Genomic DNA, 18,271 nt, shown 5'->3' with positions numbered 1-18,271 from the left:
AGCACTCATGAAGTTGATTCTATGTAGTTTTCAGCTATCTATTTTACGTAGAATAGAATTATTCTAGTTTGGACAGCAAAGAGTAAGGTCTATGTTAAGATGGCAAGCTCAATACATGTGGAAATTGATAATGGGTTGTCTAGCTAGATGGATCCACACATCTACACTTAATACATCAGTGGTCATTATGAGCCTCACATGGCCACTGACTTATCACTAAGGACATCAATTTCAGAGTATACAATGATTTCAGTTGTGTGATTGAAAGTGGGTGAATAGGTTACAAATTTTGAATTTTCCAGGAAGCAAACACAAGCTCTATCTACAATGAGATTGTAGATTACATGTTCTATTGAGCACTTAATAAAAAAGGATACTTGGTGTATTGCTATGCACTTGTTGTGAAAGGTTGGAGAAGACTTGCTTGTTGTTTTGTATCAAATTTTTTTATAATGGCAAAAAACAATGGAAAACCCATCATTGAGAAGTTGGACAAAAATAACTTCCTCTCATGAAAGTTTTATGTGATGAACTTTCTTATTGGAAAATACCTCTATGAGTTTGTTTCAAGTGAAGAAAAGGAGCCATAGCTAAGTAATATTGTGACTATAAAAGAATTAAAAGTGTGGAAAGAATGGAATGCAAAAGGCAAAAATGTGAGGTATTGGCTATTTGTGGTCATTGATAATACTATACTGGGACATATTGAAAATGCAAAAACTTCACATGTAGCTTGGACAATTTTTGAGAAGGTGTTTTTAGCAAATACAAAGGCATGGAAGATTCAACTCAAGCAAGAGTTGAATACTTTGAAGAAAGGGAAGATGTTTGTAAATGATTATATTTTGAAAGTGAGAAGCATTACAAATTCCTTATAAGCTATTGATGCAATGGTTGATGATGATGGTTTATCTACTTTGGGTGGCCTCAATAATGAGAAGGCTTGGAAATCATTTGTAACTACTGTATATATATGAAACCTGTTTATAGTTTTTTGAGAGTTTGTCTCTCTCATGGTCATTTGAATATGTAAGGTGAATCATTTGAAAGAAGTGGTGAGTAAGTACAATTATTTTACTCAAGTTTAGGAAGGGAACATGGCATATCCTCTTTAAGAGGTCGTGGTATATGGGGCGTACTAGTAATAACTAGAAAAACAAGTTAAATTAGCAATTTGGTGAAATGCAAGTTTTAGGAGGCCATGAAAACTTTAAAGACAAGGGGGGCTCTAAAGGAAGAGGTGGATGGTATAATAGAGAATCTAGCAATTTTGGTATTGTTTGTCATTACTATGGTAAAACATGTCATATTGTAGCTCATAGTGTTATGCTAAGAAGGATAATATATGTAGTGGTAAATTGTAGCAAGTAAACTATGCATCATTTTCACAACTAAGTGAAGATATAAATGAGTGTTTGTTTAATATGCAACATATGATGAATGTTGTTACAAGAAAGCGGACACATGATGATGTATGGTATGTTGATTCATGCACATCTAATTATATAACCATCCATGTTGAATGGTTTGTAGAGATCTATGATTTACAAAATCCAGGTTATGTACAAATGGGTGATGATTTATGCTACCCAATTTCACACATTGAAAAAGTTCCATTGTCCTTGCATGATGGTCGGACAAAGAGTCTGTCAAATGTATTGCATGTATTATCAATCATAAATAATTTAGTGTCTATTGGTCAAATTATAGAGCATGGACTGAGGTTTGATTTAATTCAAAAGGTTGTTTTGTAGAAGACTTTAATGATAAGTGTAGGTTGGTTGAAAAAGAAAGTAGAGTTTGCCGCATTTCACCTTAGATAGTGGAATTCTTGCCATGAATGCTACTATGTAGCTAAAGGCAAAGGAGTGGTTTTAGACCTTGAAATATGGCATAAATGTATCGGATATGCAAATGTGCAAAGGTTGAAATTAATGTAGTCCAAAGGGTCAGTTGTTGCTTTTAGAGTTACAGAATTTCATAAAGTGTGAGAAGTATATTAGTTTAGTAAGTAAGCAAGACAACCTTTCTCATATGATAGAGATGTGAGTAGGAATATACTTGGTGTTGTGCATATAGGTATTTGGGGGCCTACAAAAAACGTATCTCTTGGTGCAATAAATATTTTTTCATGTTTATTGATTATTATTCAAGAAAGCTGTGGGTGAATTTCATGAAAGAAGAGAGCGATGCGTTTGAGTACTTTAAAACTTTCAAGGGTATTATTGAAATAGAAACAAGCTTGAAAGTTAAGTGCTTAAGGTTAGGTAGAGGGGGAGAGTACCTCTCTAATGATTTCATTGACTTCTTGAGGTCTCATGGGATAAAGAGACGGTTTACTTTGCAAATATAGCCCTCAGCAAAATGGGGTTGAAAAAAGGAAAAATATACATATTGTAGAAGTTGCACGAGCATTAATGGTTGAAAATAATTTGCCAAAGTATGTTTGGATTGAAGCTATTCATACTATTTTATATATTATTAACAAATTTTCCACAACTTCAGTTCATGGAATGATCCCCAAAGAATGCTTTATATGCAAGAAACATGATGTGTCACACTTGAAAGTGCTTGATTGTATTGCATACGTTCATGTGCCAAATGAGCTACAAAAGAAGCTTGATGGAGAGGCTAAGAAATGCATTTTTATTGGATAATCTTTCGAGTAGAAAGGGTATCATTGTTATAACCATGTCATAAGTGAGTTCAAAGTCAATAGGGATATTATTTTTTATGAGATGAGCAGTTGGTATGCATCTAGTAGTGATGCATCGGATGGATACTTGTAGCTCTTTTTCATAAAAATAAGGTCATGGTCTTTGCAACAAATAAAAGAATATTTTCAAGAGAACATCCTTGTCTCATTGACCTCCAAATGTTGAATCTAACTCATCATTACAAGAGTCGGGGACCTTATTGAGATGGCAAGCTCAATATGTGTGGACCTTGATGATGGACTGCCTGGTTAGATGGATCCACATGTCTACATTTAGCTTGTTGGTAGTCATTACAATCCTCACATGGCTGCTAACTTATCACTTATTATATCTAGTTTTTTGCACCTACCTACAATTGGCGTAGTTATAGCACTAGTCGATTAGTATAATCGGTTATATACTATTTGACTTAGTAGGCCACTTTTCTTTATATTGTATCTTATATATACTTTTTGTACATTGTATTCTGTGAGAAATGAGAAGAAGAAACTAGCAAGAAAACGTTTTGGGCTCCATCTCTCTTTTTGTATTCTTAAGTGAGCTTCTTTTTGTGTGTATGGTGTGTGTTTGGTGTAGCAGCTCAAGTAAGCCCCACACCAGGTGATTCTTGACATGGTGTCATAGAAATGCTATTGAGAAAGACTAGTTTTGAAGTTTGGAGTGAAGGAGAAGAAGCAAGGATTTGACTAAGCAAGCAACGCGTAAGAAGCTCTCCCATTCTTTCACTTTTTCAATTTGATAGTGCTTGTGGAGGCACCAAAAGCAAGAGAGAGTGAAAATCTCATATTACTATGAGATTTGGTGTGCAAGCAAAGCATTGTATATTCTATAGATTAGCCATTTAGGGTCATTCCACTACTTTTTTAGCCATTGAGGCTATTTTAAGCCCCATTTAAGACCTCGAAGATTGGAGACAATAGTTTCAAGGCATAATGCGATTTTGGTTGTGTTGATCGAAAGTAGCTGCATAATTATACATTTTAAATCTATAAGTTTTGAGATGGTTATTAGAAAGAAAAAACAAGTTTTATGTACAAATAGGTTATATATTACATGTATTATTAAGCAGTTAGTGAAAAAGGTTGCTTGGTATATTTTGTGCACTTGTTGTGAAAGGTTACAAAAGACTAGCTTGCTATTTTGTATCAATTTTGTGATAATGGTAGAGAACAGTTGAAACCCCATAATTGAGAATCTAGACAAGAACAACTACCCATCATGAAAGTTCCATATGATAAATTTTCTTATTGGAAAATACCTCTTCAAGTTTGTTTCAAGTGAAGAAAAGGAACCAAAGCTGAATGACCTTACGACAGTGGATGAATCAAAAACATGGAAACAATGGAATGCAAAAAACAAAAATGTGATATATTAGCTATCTACATCCATGATAATACTATGCTAGGGTATATAAAAAATATCAAAAGTTCACATGTAGTATGGACCACATTTGAAAATATGTTTTTTTGTGATTACAAAGACACAGAAGAATTGACTTAAGCAAGAGCTAAATACTTTGAAGAAAGGGAAAATTTATGTTAATCATGAGTATGTTTTGAAAGTGAGAAGCATTGGCAGAGACTTGATGCAATGCTATTGATAATGATGATTTGGGATCATCTACCTTGGGGGGTCTTAATAATGAGAAGGCTTAAAAATTATTTATTATTTTTGTGTATGTATAGAGGCTGTTTCTACATTTTGAGTTGGTCTCTCTCACGATCACTGAAGAGTCAACATGCAGGGTGAATCGTCTGAAAGAAATGGTGAGTAGGTCCAAGCATTTTACTCAAATTTAGGAAGGGGACATGGTAGATCCTCTTTGGGCGGCCATGGCATTAAACATATCAGTGATAAGCAATATAACATGTTAAATTAGTAGTTTTATGAAATGTAAATTTTACGAGGCCATGAAAACTTTAGAGATAGAGGGAGCTCTTGAGGAAGAGGTGGATGATAGAACAAAGGTTCTAGCAATCTAGTATTGTTTGCCATTATTGTGGGAAAATAGGTCATACTGTAGCCCATTGTTATGCTAAGAAGGATGCTATCTGCAGTGGTAAATTGCAATAAGGAAACTATGCATCATCTTTATGATAGAATGAAGACAAAAATGAGTCTCTATTTGTTATGCAGTATATGGCAATTACTGTTACAAGTAAGGGGACACATGATAATATATGGTATGTTGATTTAGATGCATCTAATCATATGAATAGTCATGCTGAATGGTTTGAAGAGATGCAAGATTTACAAAATCTAGGTTGTCAAGACCTAAAATGGGCCCGACATTGGCTCTAGGGCTCTAGTCGAGGCCGCCTATACTCAGTTAACCACCCTCATAGCCTCGCGGCTAGGAGCATTGATAGCTATACACTACTCTAAATAAATAATGCATTTGTATCGATTGCAATCCAATGTTTCCTTTCCAACTCTAACAGAGGGAGCATCTAAATATACGGGTGATCAATATCTCGATTCACATATACCAAGAGCTCCCCCCCAGTAGAATGCTATGGCCCCTAGGCTCCCAACTCTCCTACACCTAGGGGATTGACCCCAAGATGCATCATATTACATGTGAAACATGAATCTAATAGATTCCTCTCATAATATAATCATAATGATCCATGAGACTGTATATATTTCTCACTTAAAGAAATTTCCCAAGATATTGCACTAATCTATATAGCAAAGGAAAATCTTATACTCTCAATATTGGTGTCATTTAGATATACAATTGCCATGCATCTAGGAATTTAAATTCTAATACCATATTTAGATTGCATATGCAAAGTTATGGCACTTCATGCGCAAATAATTTAACTAAATTAGCTAACATGAAGTGCATAGACAATCTTTTCATGATTTCTTTCTACTAGCGTCATGCTGCGTTGTTAAGGAATAGCGTTGGCCTAACCTTGCTTACTAAACCTCTTAAAACTTATATGGACCATGGTCTATATACTAAGATATACAAAGAAATCAACAACTTAATCAAATATCTTTCAATTTCAACTCTACACCCCCTACAGTTTATATTTGGATTACTTGCACAAATGTAAGGAGATTTCGTGTCAATTTTTCATAGAAATGAGCCTTAAGGCATGTAGTTTAAGATATAAATAAAGGCAAACTAAGACAAACCCTCATGCTACATCTTCATTATACGTTCACAAACATTTCCTTAAATTTTCATAAATTTTTTTGTACAAAAATCATCTTTCTTAATTTTCTACCTTCTTTTGACAAAATTTCATGACTTTTCCCATTATGCTTTTGAGTTTTCTTATTTGTAAGACATGTGAAGTGTGACCTATCATCATATTAATTTTCATACCATATGAATATTATTTGAGCCCCAAAACCCAAAAACAATTTCATTTTCCATCAAATCCTATGTTTCAGGTTTACAGTTTTATTATTTTCAATATATGGAAAAGAAAATGAACAAATTTCTTAAATTGTAGACATTGGCAAACATGTTTCAATTATTTGTAACCATCTTTCCATCATATGCACTAATGATTCATCATAAAAACTAAATAAAGATTGCTTACTCAAAAATTTCCATATATACATCTTGTATTTCAAGAAAATGAAGTCGTTGACACAAATTTCCACCTGTTGATGCTTCCAAATCAGTGGATCTACTTCATTACATATTTAAACCATCATCCATCAGCAATACATCAAATCATCCCTCCCCCTCACTCACTCACTCACTCACTCACTCACTCACTCACAAATAGCCATATGAATAAGGAACAAAGAGGAGAGAGAAATATGAGAGAGAAAGACTAAATTTTTGATCTTGTTGATCTCTACACCATTTTGCACGATCCTTGAAGAATTTGATGACCAAGAATTAATGCTACTTAGGTCCAAGAGAGCAAGAGGGAGATGATTGCAGACATAAAAAATCAAAATTTTAGGGGAAGAAAGGGGCATTGAAAAAAATGTGCCCCCATATCGTGTGAATGTCTTGGTTTATGCCTTCTCTAATCAAGCTTAAGTCACAACCCCCAAGTAATTAGTTCCATTTTGGCATTTTCACACTTGCGCATAAGTGGTTTCGGCTTGGTTGAAGGAGTAAATGGTCTTGGAATTGCGATATGATTGGGTGACTTTCTAGCATCAAAATCTATCATCCTAGCCTCCATCACATGTTTTTTAGCTTCAGGATCCAGCAGCTTCATAACACCAAACTTTGTGGCCATTAAATGGAGGGTTAAATGGACTTTAAATGAAAATAAACACTTGCATTGGGTTTTTGGCATTAAAATGCATCAAAGAAAACTCCAGCTGTTTGATCCATAATTGTTTCATTTTGCATAAAAAATCTCTTTTACGTCTCTTAGGGTCCTTTTGTACTTGGAGTTTGGCTTTAAAATCCTCTCTCATTGGCAACCATGGGATATGGTGACTTAGCTTATCAAATCCATGAACTAATTTGCATAGAAAAATCCATAAAGAGCATCAAGATGCTATAGAGACAATATAGAACAGAGCACAACCACAACTCTCACCCTACCCCCTAAATAAAGTAAAGCATGAAGTCCACAAGGGGTAGACCAAGCATAATCTGATAGAGATCCGGAGCTAGTTGTTAACCAATTGCTCCAATAGAGAATAATTAAAAAGAACTATCAAAGGAGTCATCCTAATGTCAAGATTCTGGGAGAGAAGGAAGGAGTCTCAATTGTAGCTTTCTTGCTTGCACAATGGGGGAATACACACAAAGGTGGAGGCTGAAAACAGTTTTCCTCTTCTTAGTTGTGTAAGCCAAAAAGAACTCAAGTACATAGAAATAGAAGAACCCTATATATGGGTCTCAAAACTAAACTCAACTAACTAAGGTGGCATACTAACTGAGCCATAAACTAGAGTAGATAAGGATAGCTGTCATCTAGCTATTATTCATGGGTGATGTACCAACCGCATCTGCAACTAACAAGTCGGTGACATAAATGCACAACGGTCACCCTGGCATATCACGAGTGGAGCTCGATATCTCAACACTCCCTCTCGAGCTCAATCCCAATTCCTGCACACCAAGCAGGTCTCTGAACTTGCACAGCTTCTCTGCGCCCAATGCCTTCGTGAATATGTCAGCTACTTGATCCTCTGTGCTGACATAAACTAGATCAATAAGACCTAGTAAAACCCTCTCCCGCACATAGTGATAATGCACCTCAATGTGCTTTGTTCTAGCATGATAGATTGGGTTATTTGCCAAGTGTATACTACTCATGTTGTCACAATAAATGACAACTGACCCATCTGTAGGCTTATGCATATCATAAAGTAACCTATGCAACCAAGCTACCTCACATGCAGCCATTGCTGCACCCCTGTACTCAGCCTCTGTGCTCGACAAGGCAACTGTAGGCTGTTTCTTGCTGCTCCAAGTGACTGCACCACTCCCAAAAGAGAACACATATCCACTGGTAGATCGTCTATCAGAAATACTACCAGCCCAATCAGCATCAGTGTATCCATGCAACTGTATCTGAACCCCAGTCTCATAAAATAGTCCATACTGCAATGTGGACTTCACATATCTGAGTATGCGTCTAGCTGCATCCAAATGTGGTTTCCTTGGAGCCTGCATAAACTGACTTACCAATCCAACAGCATAGCTCAAATTTGGCCTGGTAATAGTCATATAAATCAAACTTCCTACTATGCGTCTGTACATAGTAGGGTCTTCCAGAAGCTCACCTGCATCCGCGCTCAGCTTCATATTCTGCTCCAAAGGAATTGAAATAGGCTTACAGCCTGTCATCCCATATTTGGACAGCATGTCCAATCCATACTGCCTCTGCAAGAGTTGTATCCCACTTGGTGATCTAATCACCTCAATGCCCAAGAAATAACGCAGCTCTCCCAAATCCTTCGTCTCAAACTTCTACTTTAATAGCATTTTCACATGAAGGATATCTTCATCACTGTCACCTGTCATAATCAAATCATCAACATAAATGACAAGTAGTATAATACATTTCTCTGTTTTTCTCACATAAAGTGAGAAATCTGCCTTGGAAATATGAAAGCCAATAGTGACAAGATACTGTCCCATCTTGTCAGACCATGCTTTAGGTACTTGTTTCAAGCCATACAATGCTTTATTCAACCTGTAAACAAACTCAGGATGAACATCATGCACATAACCTGGTGGCTGCTCCATATAGACCTCTTCTTGCAAATCACCATGCAAGAAGGCATTCTTTACATCCATCTAATGTAAAGACCATTCCTTTGATGTAACCATAGCAATGACTGCTCTTATGGTTGCCATCCTTGCAACTGGACTGAATGTTTCTTCATAATCAATGCCATATGTTTGTGCATACCCCTTGACTACTAATCTTGCCTTGTATCTGTTCACAGAACTATCTGCATTGTGCTTCACCTTATAAACCCACTTACAACCAATTGCATTCTTATCTTTAGGCAAAGGTACTAATTCCCATGTAGCATTTTCTTCCAAGGCATCCATTTCTTCATCCATGGCTTTCTTCCATTTTTCTTTTCCCATGGCTTACTCAAAAGAAGTGGGTTCTAGTTCTTATATCACTTTGACCATATAGGCATAGTGAATGGCTGTAAATCCATCATATTTCAGCCTATCAACAGGATACCTAGCTCTGGTAGACCTGTGCAAAGTAGGTTCACTCCCAGGTGCTCTCAAAACATCCCTGGTCTTCCTTAATCCAGGTGTAACAATAGAAGAATACCCAACTCATCATCAATGCTCTGTTCTGAGCCACTGGATTCACCATCCACATAAGAGTGACCTGCATTCACATTAAACATGGGCTGATCTACCTTCTCTTTTCCTTTTCGTGATACCTGAATACCACTATCTGCATTGCTTTGAGAAGATTCTCCTGATCTCAATCTGCCTGTCCATGGCGAAGAATGTGAACCACTGCTAGAGGACGCTCCAGGTCCACTAATATTTTGTGACTGCTGCTGTGAATTCTATGCATCATTACCATTTTGTGCATCTACATCATCAATCACATTTACTGGCTTATACCAGCTACTCATCTCATAAAAAACAACATCTTTGCTCACTGTAAACTTATGAGTAAAAGGGTTATAGCATCTATACCCTTTCTGCTGCAGAGAGTAACCAATAAAGATGCACTTCTCAGCTTTTGGATCCAACTTGGATCTCAACTCATCTGGCACATGAACATAGGCAATGCAACCAAAAATCTTCAAATGATAAATATCTGGTTTCCTACTAGTATACCTTTCCTCTGGAGTCATCCCATGTATTGCTGCAGTGGGAGTCCTGTTCATTATATAGACTGATGTAGCAACTGCTTCAGCCCAGTAAAAATCTGGTAAGTCTTTTTCGTTGAGCATGTCACGAGATACCTCTCCAATATGCCTATTTTTCCTTTCTGCAATTCCATTTTGTTGTGGGGTATGACTACATGAATATTGCTGCTTTATGCCATGTTCCTGCAAGAACCTTGCAAACTCATTTGAGATGTACTCTCCCCCTCCATCTGACCTTAGGCATTTTATTTGCAGGCCTGTTTCTTTTTCAACCATAGCTTTAAGAGTTTTGAAATGCCCAAAAACTTCACTTTTCTTTTTCATAAAATACACTCAAACTTTTCTACTATAGTCATCAATAAAAGTGACAAAATAATGATAGCCTCCAAGAGATGCAGCTTTAGTAGTCCACAGATCAGAGTGGATTAATTCCAATGGCTTCTTACTCTCTTGAACATGTCTAGGAAATGGTTTCCTTGCCTGTTTTCCAAATTGACAAGCTTCACATACCTTATGCATTTCTGCAACCTTGAATTTAGGCAATCCTGCAACAATATTTTCGGCTTCCATTGATTTAAGTCGTTGTACATTAACATGACCAATGCGTTTATGCCAGATATCAATATCTGCAACTACACCGGTCCCATGTGCAAACATTGCTGCTCTCAATTTAGGCATGTCTGCATCCAACGTAAACATTCTACCCTTCTTCTTTCCTTTTGCTATCAAGCGACCTTTATTTTTCATATCCTCAACAAAGCATCCATGAGGATTAAATCTGACCTGCAAGCCCTGCTCAACCATTTGACCAAAAGAAACCAGATTCTTGGTGATATTCGGGACATGAAATACATCGGACAGGTATTTCTTTTTCCCATCCTGCATAGACAAAGAAATTTTTCCAATCTGCACAATAGGATGTGCAGTATCATCACCAGTCTCCACAAATCCTGGTTTTTCCATTTTCCTTGCATCCTCCATCCGTTCTGCATGACCTGTCATGTGGTTTGATGCACCTGAGTCAACATACCATACATCGTTGCTTTCTTCTGCACTTGTCACAGAATTGTTCATGTGATGTACCATAAACAAATGCTCATTTCTGTCATCACCCTGTCTACTAGAAGATGCATAATTCCCTTGTTGCAATTTTCCATTCATGATGTCATTCTGCTTTTTATAGCAGTTTTTAGCCATATGACCCATTTTACCACAGTAGTAGCATTCAACATTGCTGTTTGCATTTTGGCCTCTTTGCCATCCACCACGACCTCTTTGGCTCCCCCTGCCTCTAGAGTTACCATGTCCTCCTCCATAGGACTGGTTTTCTTGAGTTTGCTGCATATTCTGATTTCTACCACGGCCTCCAGATCGGCCTCCTCTACCTCTGCCTCTACCTCTTCCAGCATTTGAGTAGAAGACAGCTTCTTTTGAAGTTCCTCCTGAAGAAGATGCACCACCATTTCTCTGCTTCTTAGAAATTAGAAGAGCAATCAACTCCTCAAAATCAAGAAATCTTTCACGGACGGAAATGGATGTTCGGAACTGTGCATAATCCTTTCCTAGACCATTCAAGTTCACAGAAACTAAATCATCATCTTCCACTGGCGAGCCAATGGAAGCAAGTGCATCTGCAATCTTCTTCACCTTCATGTGGTAGTCATTGATGCTCATATTTTCTCTTTTGCACATTTTGCAACTCTTGCTTGAGCTGCATTTTCCTGGCTTGCGTATTTGTGCTATATATTTTTGACAAAGTATCCCATGCCTCCTTTGGCGTACTTGCATCTTGAATATGCACAATCATAGAGTCTGAAATGCTGATAGACAGCCAGTATATAACTTTCCTGGCTCTCTCATGCCATGCTTTAAATGCCTGCATTTGCTGTTGATTGGGAATATAAGGAAAAACTGGTTCTTCTTCATTTCCTGCAACAAATTCCCAATATCCTTTTCCCATAAGGAAATTCGTCATTCTAAACTTCCATGCTTGAAAGTTGTTCTTGTCAAGTTTTTCAGTTACAATCTGTGAAAGAGAATCAGACGCCATTACAGAACACTGCAAAAAATTCTGTCACTGCAAAAAACACAGCTTCACCCTCACAAGGGCAAATTTGCAAAACTGGCAAAAGTGGTATTTGACCACACAGTCACTTCCTAGTGACGATTTTACATAAATAGGAAACAAGGATGATTCTGTAACTCCCAATGTCTCTGCACACAAGCATACGATGCAATTTCTGTGGTAACTTTTCACCGAGCTGTAGAATAGTGGTTGCACAGCATAAAACAGGGCCTTTTCCTGAGTGCATGCAGAAAACTTTCGCCTCCAAAACAGGCCTCGAAATGGCCTCAAATCAAAAAAACAGAGCAACCAAGGGGTAAAGCCCTATCCCGCAGCATATACTGCCCTCCTGCTACATCGCGAAGGGCATCTCAATCTGAGACAATGCACTCTTGCACTTTTTGGCTGTGCTACCTGCAAAAACTTGCTCCCAAAACAGAAAAATGAAAGCAACACTAGTCCTCTTACTAGAACACCGTGAACTTGGCTTGCTTTCTTGAGCTCCTTACCACGAACAAGGCTCTGATACCATGTCAAGATTTTGGGAGAGAAGGAAGGAGTCTCACTTGTAGCTTTCTTGCTTGCACAATAGGGGAATACACACAAAGGTGGAGGAGGCTGAAAACAATTTTCCTCTTCTTAGTTGTGTAAGCCAAAAAGAACTCAAGTACATAGAAATAGAAGAACCCTATATATGGGTCTCAAAACCAAACTCAACTAACTAAGGTGGCATACTAACTGAGCCACGAACTAGAGTAGATAAGGATAGCTGTCATCTAGCTATTATTCATGGGCGGTGTACCAACCGCATCTGCAACTGACAAGTCGGTGACATAAATGCACAACGGTCACCCTGGCATATCACGAGTGGAGCTCGATATCTCAAAACCTAAGTGGTGTCTAATGTACTTACCTCACTGAGGACAACTAGACGAGGAATTCCTACTAGGCGAGGACTCTTATAACATGGTCTATAAAAAGTCACATATTGTCCAATTGACCAAATTCCTTTCTTCAATCCTTTATATGCGGCCATGTAAAAAGGAGGAAGCTGAGCATATGGTGACCCAAGGAGAATAGGGCATCGGCCTCAGGTTCTATCTCGGTACCCAAGAACCTACCAAGCTCTCACAAGGTGACATGAAATCCTTTTTCTTTCGCTCAATTTTATTTTTACTCCAACCTTCCTTATTTATTCTTTGGCTCAATGTCACCCACAAGAATGCAAAGCATTGGCCCTAGGTATGCCTCATTCCCAAGAAACTACAATGCCTTTACAAGGCAATGATTATCTCCTCTTGGAAATTTCCATCCTTTCTTTTCTTATTTTAGGGGTTAGAATTCCTTTTTACATACCTTTATATTTTATATAGATATTCTAGATATATTCATTGTTACTCTCTTTCTTTTATTAGGTAGTCTTTCCAATATTCCTCACAATTAATAGGGATTCCTAGAAATAGTTCCATAGTAGGCTAGTAGAATAGGGTCATTAGGACTCCTCTTAAAAAAAACTCTTAAAGTGCACAATAATGTATTGACAGGAGGTGGCGGGGAATTGCTCAAATCTCCCAGATACACCTAACCCAACCTTGGGACTTCATGCCTTGAATGCCAGTCCCCGCAAAAGAGAAATACTCCACATACATATACACATAAAGCATAGAGGAAAAGAACTCGTAAAGGAAGAATATCACCTCGACTTAGCCTAAAAAAGCTTCTCCATAGTAAGCGACTCCATCCAAGTGCTCCATTGAATCTGTTTAGTGTAGCACTAAAATAGAAAACCATTGATCGCACTCGCACCAAACAAACAAACATGCATCTTGGATTGATGAAATAAACCATTTTACTACAAAATAAATGGCCCTCTTGGCCTAATGAAATAAATCATTTTATTGAAAAATAAATGGCCCTCTTGGCCTATTGAAATCAAACAACTCTCTACAAGAACAAAGGGTCCTCTTGGCCTAATTAAATTATTGCTATAAAGCACACCATTAAGTATTTTACTGCAGAAAACAAATCCTTGGTCCCTACATAAACCATACTGAAGCACAACACTAGACCAAGGGGATAGCCATTTAAGAACTACACTATATGCATCAAATTGTTAGCTAACCCCTTTGCATAAATGGCAAGGGATGTCCTATGAATATGCCATTGAATGAGATGATGTGTCCATGATGGAATAGGAAGATGGTCAATCACTACTTGACCCATAACCCATACTAACCATCAATGGCCAAAATAGGATATATAAGCAACAAGCAGTCCCAATAGTAGCTTTGGACTAACATCTAAATGCATTTGTAAAAACCCCTCAGGGCCATAGTTAAGAAAGACATCTTCAACAAAGGCATAATTAGTCAAGGAGTTTATAAAGTGATTCCACTGTCAAGGAATCAACTGCAAGTCACAGCCCCAAAGATCTTAAGACTATCCAAGGTTGCATGATGGTACATCCTTATAATGGGATCTCTCACACTATAGGTCACATTCAATTGGTTAATCACTAACTACGAATCACCTTTTATCAACAACCAAAAAATGCCATCATGTTTGGATAGAGTCAACCCCATAATCAAGGCCTTGTATTCTACCATATTATTTGCAAAAGAAATGCCTAAATACACTCCTATACTCGATGACATGAATCTTTAATGAAAATCCCAACACTCACATGCTTTTTAGAAAGTCCTTGAGAAGCTCCATAAAAATATAATGTATAAACCCAGGCTTCATTGATGTAACTTGCCATGGCAATTAACCTACTTGTACTTATGATAGTCAAAATCTAATCCAAAGAGAGGGTGTAAAACAATTACAATCCCTCCTTCCTCATTGAACTCAATAGGGACGCTAGTAAGGACCTTATAACAATGGTGGCAATAGACTCAAATATCCCATGTAAAAGATCTGTCTTGCCACTCAGTAATGTGATAATCCTTACTCCACCAAATCACTTTGCCTTGGTGGTAACATTACTCTAAATATGGATGCTCAAGGTAAGGTATGAGTTTCCCCATCCAACAATCTTGGTACCCTCTGCAAGTTTAAGCTAGATCCTGAAGGACCTGCAAATGCACCAAGTTTTATGTTAGTCCTTATATGTAATAAGGCTTTAGTTTATTGAAATTTAATTTAGTTTTGAACTCTACCCCTTGCAAATTTCTTGAAATGGCTGTAGAGGCATTCTTGTCTATACGAACAATTTTATAAGGACCCTCCCATTTGGGTTCCAACTTGCAAAGAAAGAGCTCACGGTGGACATTATAATATAAAACTAATTGTCCCTTAGCAAATTTATACTTTTTAGCTTGAAGGTCATGGAGTAGTTTCATTCGCTTCTTGCCTATTTTTTGATGTAAAACAAGGCTTGTAATCGAATCTCATCAAGATGTGCAAGAGAAATGAACCTTTCTTGCAACACTTCGTCTTCTCCTAAAGAAAGGTTTAGAGGAAACCTTATTGTAGGTAGCTCAATCTCCAAGGTAGAATACACTTTTCACCGCATACTTATTAAAAAGGGGTGTGGCTTGTAGCTCTTTTGAATATCATATTATAAGCTCAAATAGTCACATACAACTTTTTACCCCAATCATGCTTATCTTTAGATATAGTCTTGGATAAAATCCCCACAAGTTACTTATTGGTACTCTCTACTTGTCCATGAGCCTCGAGTTTGCAGATAAGCTGCCTACGTATGCCATTTTTAGGAAAAAAATTGTCAAACTCATTTGACACATACTCCCCACCACTGCAGATCTCAAACAAGAGATATAGCAAACAAATTTCTTTTCAACCTGCTAAAAAACAACAAACACATCATCCTTTGTTTTCAAGGTATAAACCCAAGTATATCAACTGTAATCATCAATAAATGTCACATAGTGCCTAGAGCATCCCATGGATGCATTATGGGCTAGTCGCCACACATCAGAGTGAACTAACTACAATGGTCGCGTACTATTTCTTACATGCTTGACAAATGGCAACCTCAACTGTTTACCAAACTGGCAAGCATCACAGACATGACCAATATCTGTATACTGAAACTTGGGTAAACCTGTCACAAGTTGTTTCTTTTGCATCATTTGCAGCCTCTGGGGATTAACATGTCCCACTCTCTTATGCCATATTTCCAAGTCTCTAACTGTGCCAGAGCCATGGGCAAACATTACTGATTTCAATTGTGGCAAAGTGGCATCAAGAGTAAACATCCTGCCATTCCTATTTCGCGAACGATCAATTTGCAACCATTACCAAACTCCTTAATGAAGCATCCATGCTTGTTAAATCAAACCTGCAAAATTTGCTCAGTCATCTGACCCACAGACAATAGATTGTTAGTAATTGACATGACATGCAGTACATCATGTATGTTCTTCTTCCTGCCATCATGGATTACCAAAGGTACTTTGCCTTTATGTTCTATACTATGCTGCATATCATCTCCATGCATACATAGCCATTCTTCTCAGGCACCATCTCTATAAACTACTCACCATGAGGTGTCAAATGATTTGATGCCCCTGAATCAATGTACTAAACTGCATCCTCATGAGACTTCTCAGCAGCCCTATCTTTCACATATGTCATGGCAAACAATCTATCCATAGATGCATCTTTTGCTTGACTGGATGATGCATAATGTCCATGTTGTTTGTCTCTTTGATTTGCCTTGCTTCTTCCAATAGTCCTTGGAAATATGACCGTACTTTCCACAATAGTGACAATCCTTATCCTTATTAGAATTGTCAAATGGGAGCTGCTACTGCTAGGAGCCTCTGCCTCTAGGGCTAGATCTCCCCTTGCCTCTAAAATTTCCACCTCCTAGTGCATTCAAACCTTGCTGGTTATTATGACCATAAGATACATTTTGCTGGCCTCCTCTACCAAAACCATAACCTCTACCACGGCTGCCACGACCGCGTTGATTCGAATAAAAGATGACATCCTTGTTCTTGGAGCTACTAGAAACTGTACCCAAGCTAAGTTTCACCTCCTCATGAATGAGCAATGCAACTAGCTCATTGAAATCTGGCATTTTAGCCTGCACAGAGATGGAAGTATCAAATGACTTATATTAAGATCCCAAACCATTTAATGCCACTACAACCATGTCTTCATCCGCAACTTGTGTGCCAATAGATGTTAGCTAATCTGTAATGGTCTTAATCTCTGTGACATAATCATGTATAGATCTGTCTTTTCTATCCATGTTGTTAAATTTATGCTTTAACTATATCTTCTTGGCACTTGTTTTTGTGACATAACATCTGATCAGAATGTTCCATGCATCTTCTACTGGCTTGTAGTTCATGATTTGCATCACCATAGCATCCAAGATACATAGAGACAACCAATGTAAAATCCTACGAGCTCTTTCAGTCCAAGATCGGTGTGCTCGCCTTTGATCAGCTATAGGCATCTCTGGGAGCTCAGGTTCAGCTTTTGCTCAAGTCACAAACTCCCAGTATCCTTTACTTATCAAGAATTTCTCCATGTGGAACTTCCATATGGCATAATTGTTATTATCAAGCTTTTCCCCCACTATCTGGGTTATGTTGTCGGTCCTATCTACATTAGCCATATTGTACCAGACAATGTTTAGTTACTGCCTGACTTCCTACAAGCCAACAAGTCTAACTAACTAACTATAGTCTTTGACTATTTATGACAGTTTTCTGCAACAAATTCACTGTTAAAACCAAAGTATTTCAGCCCATCAACATCTCAAAACCATCCACAAACATGTGGCATAACCCATAGGTACATCAGTCAATACATAGACCATGTAGTTGCTTTAACTCTGTCTCATGCAACCTTATTGTTAGAGTACATACATGTAGTCTGAAATTTGTAAATAGTCAATGACCAACAACTAATTCACAGCTAAAATGTAGATGTATACACGTCATACATGCTCCAAAACTTCATAGACATCTGCTAGTACATGTACCAGTCCAAATATGACCATACGGGCACAAATCAGTGCATAACCAGCAAGTACAAGTGTAAAAAATTATGTTCACAGGTTGCAGTCAACAAATACTCAGCAAAACAAGGTTTATCCAGCTCCAAAATATCTTCAACTCACTTCATACATTTTCTTCAATGTGTCGGGGTCAATACATGACCATACATACAACCATAGACCCTGTGTCTTCAAGACACAGTACCATGCATT

Source organism: Lygodium microphyllum, chromosome 9 (assembly GCF_053477565.2).
Source record: "Lygodium microphyllum isolate KBCC chromosome 9, Lygodium_microphyllum_v1.1.10, whole genome shotgun sequence".
Taxonomy (NCBI): Eukaryota; Viridiplantae; Streptophyta; class Polypodiopsida; order Schizaeales; family Lygodiaceae; genus Lygodium; species Lygodium microphyllum.
The sequence above is the reverse complement of the archived record's forward strand: the minus strand, read 5'-3'. Positions refer to the sequence as shown.